This window comes from Leptonychotes weddellii, chromosome 3 (genome assembly GCF_054177405.1).
Source record: "Leptonychotes weddellii isolate Sample4059 chromosome 3, ASM5417740v2, whole genome shotgun sequence".
In the NCBI taxonomy this organism is placed as follows: Eukaryota; Metazoa; Chordata; class Mammalia; order Carnivora; family Phocidae; genus Leptonychotes; species Leptonychotes weddellii.
The window spans coordinates 121,362,297-121,374,815 of NC_138371.1; the positions used below are offsets into that span (position 1 = coordinate 121,362,297).

The 12,519-nt window shown below is 36.8% G+C and overlaps 1 pseudogene across 1 annotated transcript in view; it reads left to right on the top strand.

Moving 5' to 3' along the window:
• Positions 1–5,695, top strand: part of LOC115942288 (ELAV-like protein 1 pseudogene) — a 36,855-nt pseudogene extending 31,160 nt beyond the window's left edge. The window contains exons 4-5 of the transcript XR_014143960.1: positions 422–2,830; positions 5,519–5,695. The product of XR_014143960.1 is annotated as an ELAV-like protein 1 pseudogene (transcript). The remainder of the gene's footprint in view (positions 1–421; positions 2,831–5,518) is intronic.
• The last annotated feature ends 6,824 nt before the right edge of the window (positions 5,696–12,519 follow it).

Genomic DNA, 12,519 nt, shown 5'->3' on the forward strand with positions numbered 1-12,519 from the left:
TCTGATTTATTTCTCATGGGAGTTTTAAAAGGTAAGTCAGAATTTTTAGAATTCTGTTATCAACAAATCATCTTATAATTTTAGAACCTTCTCTGCGCATTCAAAATTTTTACTTTTAGTAGTCAATATTTTTGTATTTAATTTCTTACGGTTGAAAAGATGAAAGTTCTAGAAATAGTAAAATGAATTTTTTAGATTAATTCTTTTTAGACTATGCTTTTGGTTCTCTTGCTTCTATAGAAAATAATTTAAGCATCCCTAAAGAAATAGAATTAGTATTCATTTGAGAATTCATATAAGAATTAGGAATAATCTGGAAAATCAGCTAATATAAATTAGAAATGAAAATATTCATTACATTGATGATTCTAGACATGCAAATCTGTAAGTTATTTTCTATGATTTTGTCTTTATTTTTAAGGTCTCAGACAATAAAACTTCCATCAGTTCATTCTCGTTTAGTAATGCGTGTACAGCTATTCATTCATCCAACAAGTCACTTTGTTCAGAGGCACTTGCCTGTGATACCAGTCTCTTCAATGTCATCAAGATGCCATTTTATTCAGATAACAGTTGAGCATGTAAAAGAAACTAAAGATTTCCCACTGGTTTAGAAGACCATGAAATGAAGCAGAGCAAAATGTTATAATGGAATATAATAAATTCATATTTGTGAATATTATGCTAAAGAAGTGTTGAGGTAGCTTGGTCACTTTGCCAGAGGATTGACAATGTAAACAGAAGCTTAAACTCTTCCTATCGCCGGGCCCCAGGCCCGCCCGCTCGCGTCCACATTTTTAAAAAAAAATACAGTATCTAATGGTTATGAAGACCACATGGCCAAAGACTGCAGGGATGATATCGGGAGAAGGAATTTAATTGTCAACTACCTCCCTCAGAACATGACCCAGGATGAGTTGCGGAGTCTGTTCAGCAGTATCAGTGAAGTCGAATCTGCAAAACTCATTCGGGATAAAGTAGCAGGGCACAACTTGGGCTACGGCTTTGTGAACTACGTGACTGCCAAGGATGCGGAGAGCGATCAACACCCTGAATGGCCTGCGGCTCCAGTCAAAAACCATTAAGGTGTCGTACGCTCGCCCGAGCTCAGAGGTCATCAAAGACGCCAACCTGTACATCAGCGGGTTCCCGCGGACCATGACCCAGAAGGACGTGGAGGACATGTTCTCTTGGTTCGGGCGAATCAACTCCCAGGTCCTTGTGGATCAGACCACAGGTCTGTCCGGAGGGGTTGCGTTTATCCGGTTTGACAAACGGTCGGAGGCAGAAGAGGCAGTTACTAGTTTCAGTGGTCATAAACCCCCAGGTTCCTCCGAGCCCGTTACAGTGAAGTTTGCAGCCAACCCCAACCAGAACAAAAACGTGGCGCTGCTCTCCCAGCTGTACCACTCGCCCGCCAGACAGTTCGGAGGCCCCATTCACCACCAGGCGCAGAGATTCAGGTTCTTCCCTATGGGTGTAGATCACATGAGTGGGCTTTCTGTGTCAACGTCCCGGGCAACGCATCTTCGGGCTGGTGCATCTTCATCTACAACCTCGGGCAGGACGCCGATGAGGGGATCCTCTGGCAAATGTTTGGCCCCTTTGGGGCAGTCACCAATGTGAAATGATTTGCGACTTCAACACCAAGTGCAAAGGCTTTGGCTTTGTGACTATGACAAATGATGAAGAAGCTGCCATGGCCATAGTGAGTCTGAACGGCTACCGCCTGGGGGACAAAATCTTACAGGTTTTCTTCAAAACCAATAAGTCCCACAAATAACTCGCTTATGCTTTTTTTTTTTTCTTTTGTACGGAATAGATAATTAAGAGTGAAGAAGTTGGGGGGGAAAAAAACGTTAAGTGTGGTCATATTCAAATATTTAAAAATTGGCTGTGGTACTACTGGTTAGTTATGTGACCTTAAGTAAGTTGCTATCTCTCTCCAGTCCTCCGTTTAAAATTGTAAGAGATTGAATTTGGCTCTGTCTTGTCCCATATTTTTAAAACCCTAAACAGTCAGCCTCCAGTATATCCATTTTGCAAATAATTCTTTATATTGACATATTACAAAAGCAAAGGAAAAAAGTTAAATCTTGTAGATTTATGTGGAAATTTTAATATCACCTTAGAATTTTGGAAATTATATGTTTAACTCTGCCATTATAGAAAAAATTGCTAGATTTGTTTCTCCTACCCTTCGTCAAACCAACACCTTGACTCTATGAGATACAGTCAAAAAAATAAAAACAATCCCCACTAGAACTTAGAGAAGGAGAAGCACTTGCTGCACTGTAAATGAAAAATAATGATAAAATTTTTAAAGTTATTCAGATAAAGCATTTAATTGAATTAATGGGACAATATGGAGTACTAGATGATTTAGTTAACTGAAGTTTACAATTACCCTAAACTTTTGTTTGAATATTTCTAAAACAAAAAATTACAATATTTTAGTATATTGTCTAATCTTAATATTGTTAAATTTTATGAGTAAGGAATGATCAAGTCATATATTCTGTAATAATAGGTATAGAAGTTTTAAGAATTATGTTCAATGTGTTTTAAGCCATATAACCCAGAGGGTATTTGATTACAGGTTTTTCGTTTCATTTTTTTTTTTTTTTAAGATTTTATTTATTTATTTGACAGAGAGAGACAGCTAGAGAGGGAACACAAGCAGGGGGAGTGGGAGAGGGAGAAGCAGGCCTCCCGCGGAGCAGGGAGCCGATGCGGGGCTTGATCCCAGGACCCCGGGATCATGACCCAAGCCAAAGACAGATGCTTAACGAATGAGCCACCCAGGCGCCCCTGCAGTTTTTTTCTTGAGGTAGAGTACAAGAGACTAATTCAGATTAACTAAGGATTTGATTTGAAGAATTCCAATTTCCTTTAAGCAAAATTTCACTTTATTTCAAGCTGAACATTATTGTATTCATGATTTGATAACACACTTCAAGATGTACATTCTAAAGGATTTTAATTATAAAACTTTCAGTTATAATCTGTTGCTTGTAAGCAAGGTCATATATTTGTATATCTCTCCTACTGTCAGAAATTGGATCAGAAGGGATTGGATTACCAAGAATGGCCGCTGGTTTTGATCATGGTTATGTACATGTGGTAGAGTAGGACAGTTTTATTAATATGCAAATCTATTTTTGAATAGTGTGAAAATCTGAGTTGGTTGTAATTTGAGGCCTCAAATTCTATAAATGAGAGTAAATATAATTTTGAGTCATCAAAAATAGTTACTAAACGCTACTTTAAAATTTTTTAAATGTTGGGGTGCCTGGCTGGTTGAGTCAGTACAGCATGCAAATCTTGATCTTGGAGTCATGAGTTCAAGCCCCACATATGGCATAGAGTTTACTTTAAAATTTTTTTAATTTTTAAAAATTTGTTAGCATTTTTCGTGTGATTTTTAAGGGCCTATTCAATGCCCACTATAGTCCTAAAAAGATTGTACTGTCAGCAAAGAACTTTTAGCCTAGATGGAAATATTATACTCACATACAAGAAACAGCTAGAAAATAGTGTAGTGTAAATTCTATCAGGCAGACTTGAAGTTCAGTAGAAGCTCAAAGAAAATGTGGACTTAAGACTCATCAAAGGAGACTTCTTAGGTGGAAGATGAGCTGGGCTTAAAGAATAGGTAGAATTAATTCAATGAAGTGAAGAAATCGGAGACTTTCAAGTTCAGGAAACATGAGTAAAGGCATCATCAAGTAGGAAGGAATAACACATATACTAGATCGAAAACAGAGACTGGTACTGGGGAATAGGTAGGGAAATGCATGTAACCATGTTTGAGATTCTTTTCTTTTGCCTAAAGTGCCCTAATTTCTAATAGAAAAAAACAAGAGTATTTGGATTGCCTGCGACCCTTTGAGACCCAAAATGTGATGATTTGAAGGGGAGATAAAAATACAATTGGAAGGAAATCTAGGATTAAATTAGACAAGTTTACCCTAAATATTAGGGGGTGTATGGATTTTAACTCAGCAAATCAAGTGAGAAATCTTGAGGGGAAAGGATTTCATAGCCAATATTTTACTACCAGGGATATTTTTTGTTCTAGGTAAGATTGATCTTAATGCTATGAGAATGATTGTGAATTAATACCAAAGTACTGTTAAGCCAAATAGAAATACTCCTTTTCCAAATGCCTCTCTAATGTGCATCTAAGCCTTAGCTCAAGTTGTTTACTGTTAGAGTGTCCTTTCCCTCATCTTCACGTGTCTAAATCTTCTCAGGCTATTTACGCCTTGCATTAAATTTTCCCAGTTCATCTTTCCTCCTCAGCCAGAAATGCCATTTCTCTCTTTTGTGCTCTGACCTGACTTAGAACAATTAATAGATCCTGCTTTATAGACAGGGATTATCTTAACTCTTTATTGTATACTCCACAAACTTAACATAGTGGGTGCTTGATGAATGGCAATTGATTGCTGAAAATCAGCAACAATATCTTTATGATAAATTTATTCTAGAAAGGCTGAATACCAGCTAGATAAATACAGAAATGCCTAGGCTCCTTCCTGGTAATTTAAAAAGTTCTCCACTTTTTACTATGTTTACAGGGCTCCTTTGATTCTTTGCTACCTACTGACACTCATGCCTCAAGTCTTATTTATCTTAAAATGTCCTTTTTAAAAATTTTTTAATCAAAGCTGAAACCTGTGGGTAGGTTTATGAACAGTTAGAAGGCCCGTGAAATTTCAGTATCCCTCTGGAGGGCCATTGGTAATCTAATTGATCATCTAAAGCTTGTCAGTGAAGTATAGTTTAATTGTTTTCTGTTGGCCTTTGTGTGTCTCTGAGGAGATGGAGATGATAGAATGAAAACTACTTATATTTAAAAATGCTTTTCAACAAACACCATTACCATAATCATAAAAAAACAAATGTCTTGAGCAGCTCCTGTGATTCTTTGAAGTGTATCTTTAAAGTAAATGGTATGCTTCTGAATCCCTCTGCTTACTGGAACCACCTCATTGAGTGAAATAGGTTTTCTGATTTTCTTGGATGATTGTGTAAAAGACTATCCACATCACACCAATGAAAGCTTTTTTTTTTTTTTGAAGCTCTACACCCATCACAGGGCTTGAACTCAGACCCTGAAATCAAGAGTCTCGTGCTCTACCGACGGAGCCAGCCAGTCGCACCCCAGAGAAAGCTTTTAGAAATCTAAGACAAAACTGTGGCTCAAATATGTAGCATTTGTTTTCTGCTAGGACATTTAAATCATATTATAATGTGATAAGGATTTATTTTATGTACCCTTAGAGCTTTTATATAAAATATGATATTTATGTCTTTTTCAGAACCTGTATGTAAATTGCATTTTTTGAAAGATCTGTTGTTGCTGTTGAGTTTGATCTGGCCTTGAGGGTGGTTGATTTGTTATACTTAACATTTAACCAAAAGCCAGGATTTCAACCAGTAAATAAATAATGGTTTATATGGCAAAGCAGTTTCCCCTCTGTATTGATTTGCTTTATGACCTGTTTTCTAGGCATGTATTTTGATACCACCACTGCCTCCACTCCAAAAGGTGAGAACTGACTATTGCATGTGTACCTAGACCATGTGGAGAAAGGACTGAGACTGGAAACAGAAAACAGACATTGTATAGAGCAGAGTGCCTGACAACAGCTCACTCTAGTAAAGGGCAATAAATGCCACACAAGATGATCTCTCATCACAAAACTGTAAGTAAATTTGGGGAAGTACAGGGGAATTGGACCGTTGTTCCTGCTGATTCAATTAAAAAAAGTCTTCATTTTATAATTTGTGGCCTGTATGCTGAAAATTAAGATGTACTGAACTGTTAAATAGTGGACTTTCCTAGTTTGTTGATAAGAATTTAAGGCAAAAGAAAGTGCAATATTCCCTGAAAAGTAAACTTGGGACCTTTACCTTGAGACCTGAGGCAAAGGTTACATGAATTTGAATAACTGGGTTAAAACTAAGTAATTGGGCCTTTGCCTGGAAAACAAATTAGAGAACTTTAATCTTAAAATAGCATGGAATAGGGAGACATTAGGGCCTCTTCCAACAAAATAATGGAAGTTGACAAAGTAATGGAATTTTTGGAAATTAAATATAGCAATACTATATACTATATAGAGAAGGATTCTAAGATATAAACTCTGGTGGCAAAGAAACTGGGCATGTGACTGTTACAGTAATCTAGGAGTAAAGAAAACCTGAACAGAATAATAGCATTGAGAATGGAGATGAGATAATAAATTTAAGATATTTCAAAAAAAAATTGTAGAACACCATGATGAGTTGGATAAAAGGATGGTGTCAAAAATTACGTTTTCTAGGGGCGCCTGGGTGGCTCAGATGGTTGGGCGTCTGCTTTCCGCTCAGGTCATGATCCCGGGGTCCTGGGATCGAGTCCCACATCGGGCTCCCGGCTCAGCGGGGAGCCTGCTTCTCCCTCTGCCTCTGCCTCTCTCTCTCTCTCTGACTTTCATGAATAAATAAATAAAACATTTAAAAAAAAAATTACGTTTTCTATACTGGAAGACAATGGCAGTATCACTGAAAGAGGACAGTTAAGAGAAGTGAATGTGAGAAGGAAAGATGTTGTGTCCCGTTTTGGTAACATTGAATTTAAGATAATATCTAGGCATTCCATTTGAAATCCTTTAATTAAAGATCACTGAGTATACAGAAGGGGAATTCTATGAAAAAGTCAGGCTGAAAAGGTAAATTTGTCAGTTATCCTCATAAAGCTGATAAGAGTAGACAAGCGAACTGAAACTGTTAAGGACAATAGATCCCTTTCTTTTATTTATTTATTTATTTTTTAAGATTTATTTATTAGAGGCGCCTGGGTGGCTCAGTCAGTTAAGCCATCTGCCTTCAGCTCAGGTCATGATCCCACGGTCCTGGGATCGAGCCCCACGTCGGGCTTCCTGATCAACAAGAAGCTTGTTTCTCCCTCTGCCTGCCACTCCCCCTGCTTGTGCTCTCTCTCTATGACAAATAAATAAATAAAATCTTAAAAAAAAAAAAAAAGATTTATTAGAGAGCACGCACATGGGTGTGCGAGTATGCAGGCAGGGGGGAGGGACAGAGGGAGAGAATCTCAAGAAGACTTCCTGCTGAGCATGAGCCCCATTGAGGGCTTGATCTCAAAACCCTGAGATCATGACCTGAGTTGAAATCAAGAGTCCAACGCTTTACTGACTGAGCTACCCAGGCACCCCAATCCCTTTCTTTTAAAAAGAAATACGTAACACACAAATTTACATAAATAAATTGTTTGATTAGGTATGTAATCTTAAATAAACATTTCCAAAAATCAACTTTTTTCCTTAGACTGTGATATCCCAAGCTTATGCCTGTAAGAAAATCCCTACACTTACATTAGTTATGAGCATCAATGACTAATGTGTGTTAATATTCTTGAACTTACCTTCACGTCTATTAATAAAACAGAGATCTTTCCCAGTATTTGATTGAGGGAATGAAATTGAGAACTTAAAGTTCAAATGATTCAGTCAGTTAAAACTTTATAAAATTGACATGGCTTTAATTTCTCAAATGGAAAGGCAGGTAATTGAATTGTGGGAAATGTGCTGGTCTCCAGTTTCAAGAAACAGTACAGCACAAAGACCTGGCATTCTGGCTGAAGAGCTATAATAATAAACAGAAATTTGAAAACCAGGAAGACAAGTTTTCCAAATGTGCAGTTGTGGCATTTCAAAAGAGATAATAACAAGAAATTCTAGAAGATGGCCAAAAATAGGTTTAGATAATTGAGATTCCTTATATGAATACTTGTTTTTGATGGAGAAACACAGTTAAGCAGAAATGAAGTTTCTATCTAAGAGGCCTGTGACTTACTTCTTCTCACTCTAAATCAGGTTTGCTTCTGAAAAAAAGTGTTAGCCAGAACAAATCAAACAGGGATTCAGTAAATTGTAGCCAGGAATTTAAAAGTGGCCAAAGGGGGAAAAATTTAATTGAAAGCAAATATTTTGTTTTTCTAGGAGCTAAACCTGTGTTGTAGGATTTCTATTTAGAATGTCAAAGTATCTTGCTCTGTTTACCTAGTTACTACTTGCTGTGAAAAATAGCCACCTTCATGAGACAGAAATTCCACATTATTCTACATCTTGAATTGATTTTTTTAATATATATTCCATTTTAATGATATGTAAGGAAACCTAAAATGTTAATCTATGCTTCCAAAATAGCATTTAAAAAACTCAGTAATATGTCTTCTGGATATACCAGCATCTTTTAGACCATTTCACCTCAATCCTTGAATCATTTGATTAATCCAAGTTCAGTAAACCTAGGACTTCAAATCAGGTTATCCAGAACTGGGAACATTTTTTTCTCTATTTCTTTCCTAGTTTCATCTGACTTATATGCCTGGTCTGATGACTTCTATCTTTTTAAGACTCCTAAATTATGGAGGTAAGTCAAGATTTAATATCAATTATGGTCATATAACATTCATTCTGAACTTGTATTCCCTTAACATTTCTTTAATTACTAAGCATTCTTGTAGCATTGCATTTTTATTAACAAATAATGTAAATTCCAATTTTGTCTGGACTGTTTTACTCTGATTAAATATGTAATTTTGTGTAACTTTCAACTAGTTAGTATTCCTATATACATCTATATTTTCATCTTATTTTGTATGCTATTACCCAAGTAATAGCATACAAAATAAGATTTTTTTAAGATTTTATTTATTTATTTGAGAGAGAGCGCACGAGCAAAAGTGGGGCTAGGGGGCACCTGGGTGGCTCAGATGGTTAAGCCTCTGCCTTCGGCTCAGGTCATGATCCCAGGGTCCTGGGATCGAATCCCGCATCGGGCTCCCTGCTCCTTGGGAGCCTGCTTCTCCCTCTGCCTCTCTCTCTCTCTGTGTCTCTCATGAATAAATAAATAAAATCTTTAAAAAAAAAAAAAAGTGGGGTTAGGGGCAGAGGAAGAGGGAGAAGCAGACTCCCCACTGAGCAGGGAACCTGGACACGGGGCTTGATCCCAGGACCCTGAGATCATGACCTGAGTTGAACGCAGACGCTTAACCTACTGAGCCACCCACGCGTCCTACCCAAGTAAACTTCTAATAGAAAAATCCCATGGGATTTTTTTCTGTAAGAGTCTTTAGCTTGAATCAGTTCCTTCAGACTCTTTACATAAAGTGTCATCCATCTTTGAATCTACTATAATACTTGTTTTTCCAAGTGCCTATTCACTGAGACTACAGTGTTCCAAATTGTTCAGTTCAGTTCAGTTGAGACCATTAGATGTCCAGCGCTTTGGGGGGAGTATACAGATCAGTATAAAGCACAATCCCAGTCCTCATCTTAAAAGAACTCATAGAAGCTCAGACATTGCAGCCAGACTTTCTTGGGGTGTCTTACTACAAGAAGAGTAAGACAAACTTCTCCTATTTGGCTTCCAACTTGGGAACCCAAAAAAATTCAGATTCTTACTGGAGTGTGAAATAATGGAGAGTGAAGTGAAATAGAAACACTTGGTTTGGGGTGTGTTTTACTCAACTGATAGAGTAAAAAGCCACTTTAAAATAATGATTTCTGGGGGGGGCCTGGGTGGCTCAGTCACTTAAGTGTCTGCCTTCTGCTCAGGTAATGATCTCAGGGTCCTGGGATCTAGCCCTGCTTAGGGCTCCCTGCTAAGCAGGGAGCCTGCTTCTCCCTCTCCCTCTGCCATTCCCCCTGTTTGTGCTCTCTTTCTCAAATAAATAAATAAAATCTTAAAAAAATAATAATTTCTGGATTTGAGGTATTGGTATGAAATGTGAAGGTGCAGAATGCTGCCTATCTAAAATTTCTGTGTAATTAGACAAATCTTAGGCACATTTTAGTTCAGGGAGCAAAGTCCTATTTATTTTGCTGTGTGTTGTTGCCCTTTTATTCTGTGCCATGCTTAATACTTATTTCCCATTTACTATGTAAGGTGTTAGCTTTTTAGCCATTAAAAGATTTTTGTGGTTGGATCTATCTCATAGTTTAGGTAAATATTAAGGCATTTCCTAAGCTTAATATTTATGACATAATGAGTTTTTTGGTGAAAGTTTTACAGAAATTTTCACCTCTAATAGGTCTGATAGAAGGCCTAATAATTCTTGAAGTGTAGTTCTGTGGCAAAGCTAGTGAGTTAATTATGGCTTTTACTAGGTCATTGGTATTCTAGAAATCTGAGTATTTTTAGTAATATATTTTCATGTCAACTCTATTTCTTGAACTTTGTTTGAAACACTAAGTTTGATGTCACATTATTCTCTTCCATGGGTTCTTTGGCGCCAGGAAAGTAATAAAATTTCCTAAATTTATTTTTAAAAATTCCCTCATAGTGGCTCTTCTGCATTGCTAAACTTGCTGGTAAGGAGTCAACTTCCCCAGCACAGAGGAAAAATAACAGTAGAATATGGGAGATTTAGAGTGCTCTAAGCAAGTCTTTTGTTATCCCAGCAAGGTTTCTGGTGATGTGACCATTTCTATTATTTGTGATAGAGAACCAATACAAAAACGTATAAAGCAAAACTGAAGTTTATCAGATGTTAGCAGTATAGAAGATAAATTTGAAATAGCTTATGATTCCCTAAACCATATATTATTTCTCTAGCTGCTTTCCTTTGACCATTTTTGTTATTTTGGGATCCTGATTTCAGATATATTTTGAAAGCAGCCCAAATTAATTCCAACTTTACCATTACCTAAGAACTCTTTGTAATTATGACTTATATATTAAATTCAAGAGTAAATTTCAACATTAGATCTCCTTTTTAGAAAATCTTTTTAGGGACAACTTCCAGTCACTTATAAGGTAAATTATTGAGGTTCAAAATAAGCTATTTAGTGCCTTATCCAAATGAAACTGTGGGGGATGGAGAAAAGCTAAAATAAACATAACAGAAGTGGGAGACTAGGGGAGACCCAACTACTAATGGTCCTGTTAAGGATTGACAGACTTTAATGTATCGTTGTGATGATTCATATTTATATATGAGATGGATTGATAGGTGCATATGATTTGATAGAAGGTTTTCAGAGTGGTTTGCCCAAGACAAGCTTCTGGCATTATTTTCTTATAATTTAAAATAACACTGACAAATCACTTCAGTCAAGAAGTTAAGAGTTAAGTGATACCCGTATGAAAATGTTAAAGTTTTTTTTTTTTTTCTAAAGCAGGCAAGAGTTTTTAATTTGCCTGTGGTGCATCTAATATATCCCTGTTTTCTTCAAACTACATTTGCCTGCCCCCCTTTCTAAAACAAGACTTTATTTTTTGCATATCTTGATATCCCAGTGACAGTGTCCCACTATTTTAGAGTAAACACAAAAGGCTTACTGAGATGATCTTGACAGATGTGTCTCCAGATGCAATAATCTCTAAAATATTTACTAAAATAAGAAACTCAATCTACTCTGAAAGTACACTTTCCCTAATGAATAATATATTTTTTAAATTGGAATATTCTATCTCCTTCTAAAAACCTCTGCATTGTGAACTCATAACTTTTGAGAAACTAATAATAATACTTGTTATTCTGATTAAACCCATTGTCAATGTTATGAATTGTTTTTGTGAAAAAACTCTAGAAAGGAAGGCATTGTTTGTTCCTTGCAGTATATCTGATGTCTAAAATAGTATTTGGCACACAGTAGATGTCAATAAATATTTACTGAGTGAATGAATGAATGTCATATATATTATGTTTCCATGGGTAATATATTTCTATTAACACATTAAAAAGAATATTTTATTTCTCAAGTCAAAGCAGTTTTGTGCAAGTATGAATGACTGAGAACATATTAACATTAATTTATTTTAAAGATTTATTTGAGAAAGAGTGAGTGACAGCACAAGCAGGGGAAGCAGCAGACAGAGGGAGAAGCAGGCTCCCCGCTGAGCAAGGAGCCCAATGCGGGACTCAATCCCAGCACCCTGGGATCATGACCTGAGCCGAAGACAGATGCTTAACCAACTGAGCCACCCAGGCATCCCCTAACAGTAGTTTAAACATTTCCTGTCTTATTATTTGCCAACCTGTTACAATATTTTTTTTTTAATTTTTTTTTTTTGAAGATTTTATTTATTTATTTGACAGAGACAGACACAGCGAGAGAGGGAACACAAGCAGGGGGAGTGGGAGAGGGAGAAGCAGGCTTCCCGCTGAGCAGGGAGCCCGATGCGGGGCTCGATCCCAGGACCCTGGGATCATGACCTGAGCCGAAGGCAGAGGCTTAACGACTGAGCCACCCAGGTGCCCCAACAATATTTTTTGTTTCAGTATTTTTTAACCAGTTACCAGTTTTTTAATAATCTTATCAGCAAAGCTCTATACAGAATTAAACATTGTTGCATATGTAACCATGGCAACTATATCCAGCTAGTTAAATCACAAAATGTCAAAAACTTACCAGAATAGAAATATTGTGCCCTAGAATATGGTGCTAGCAAGGGAACCAAACACATCATCCCCAAAATTAAGATGACACACTAAAACAA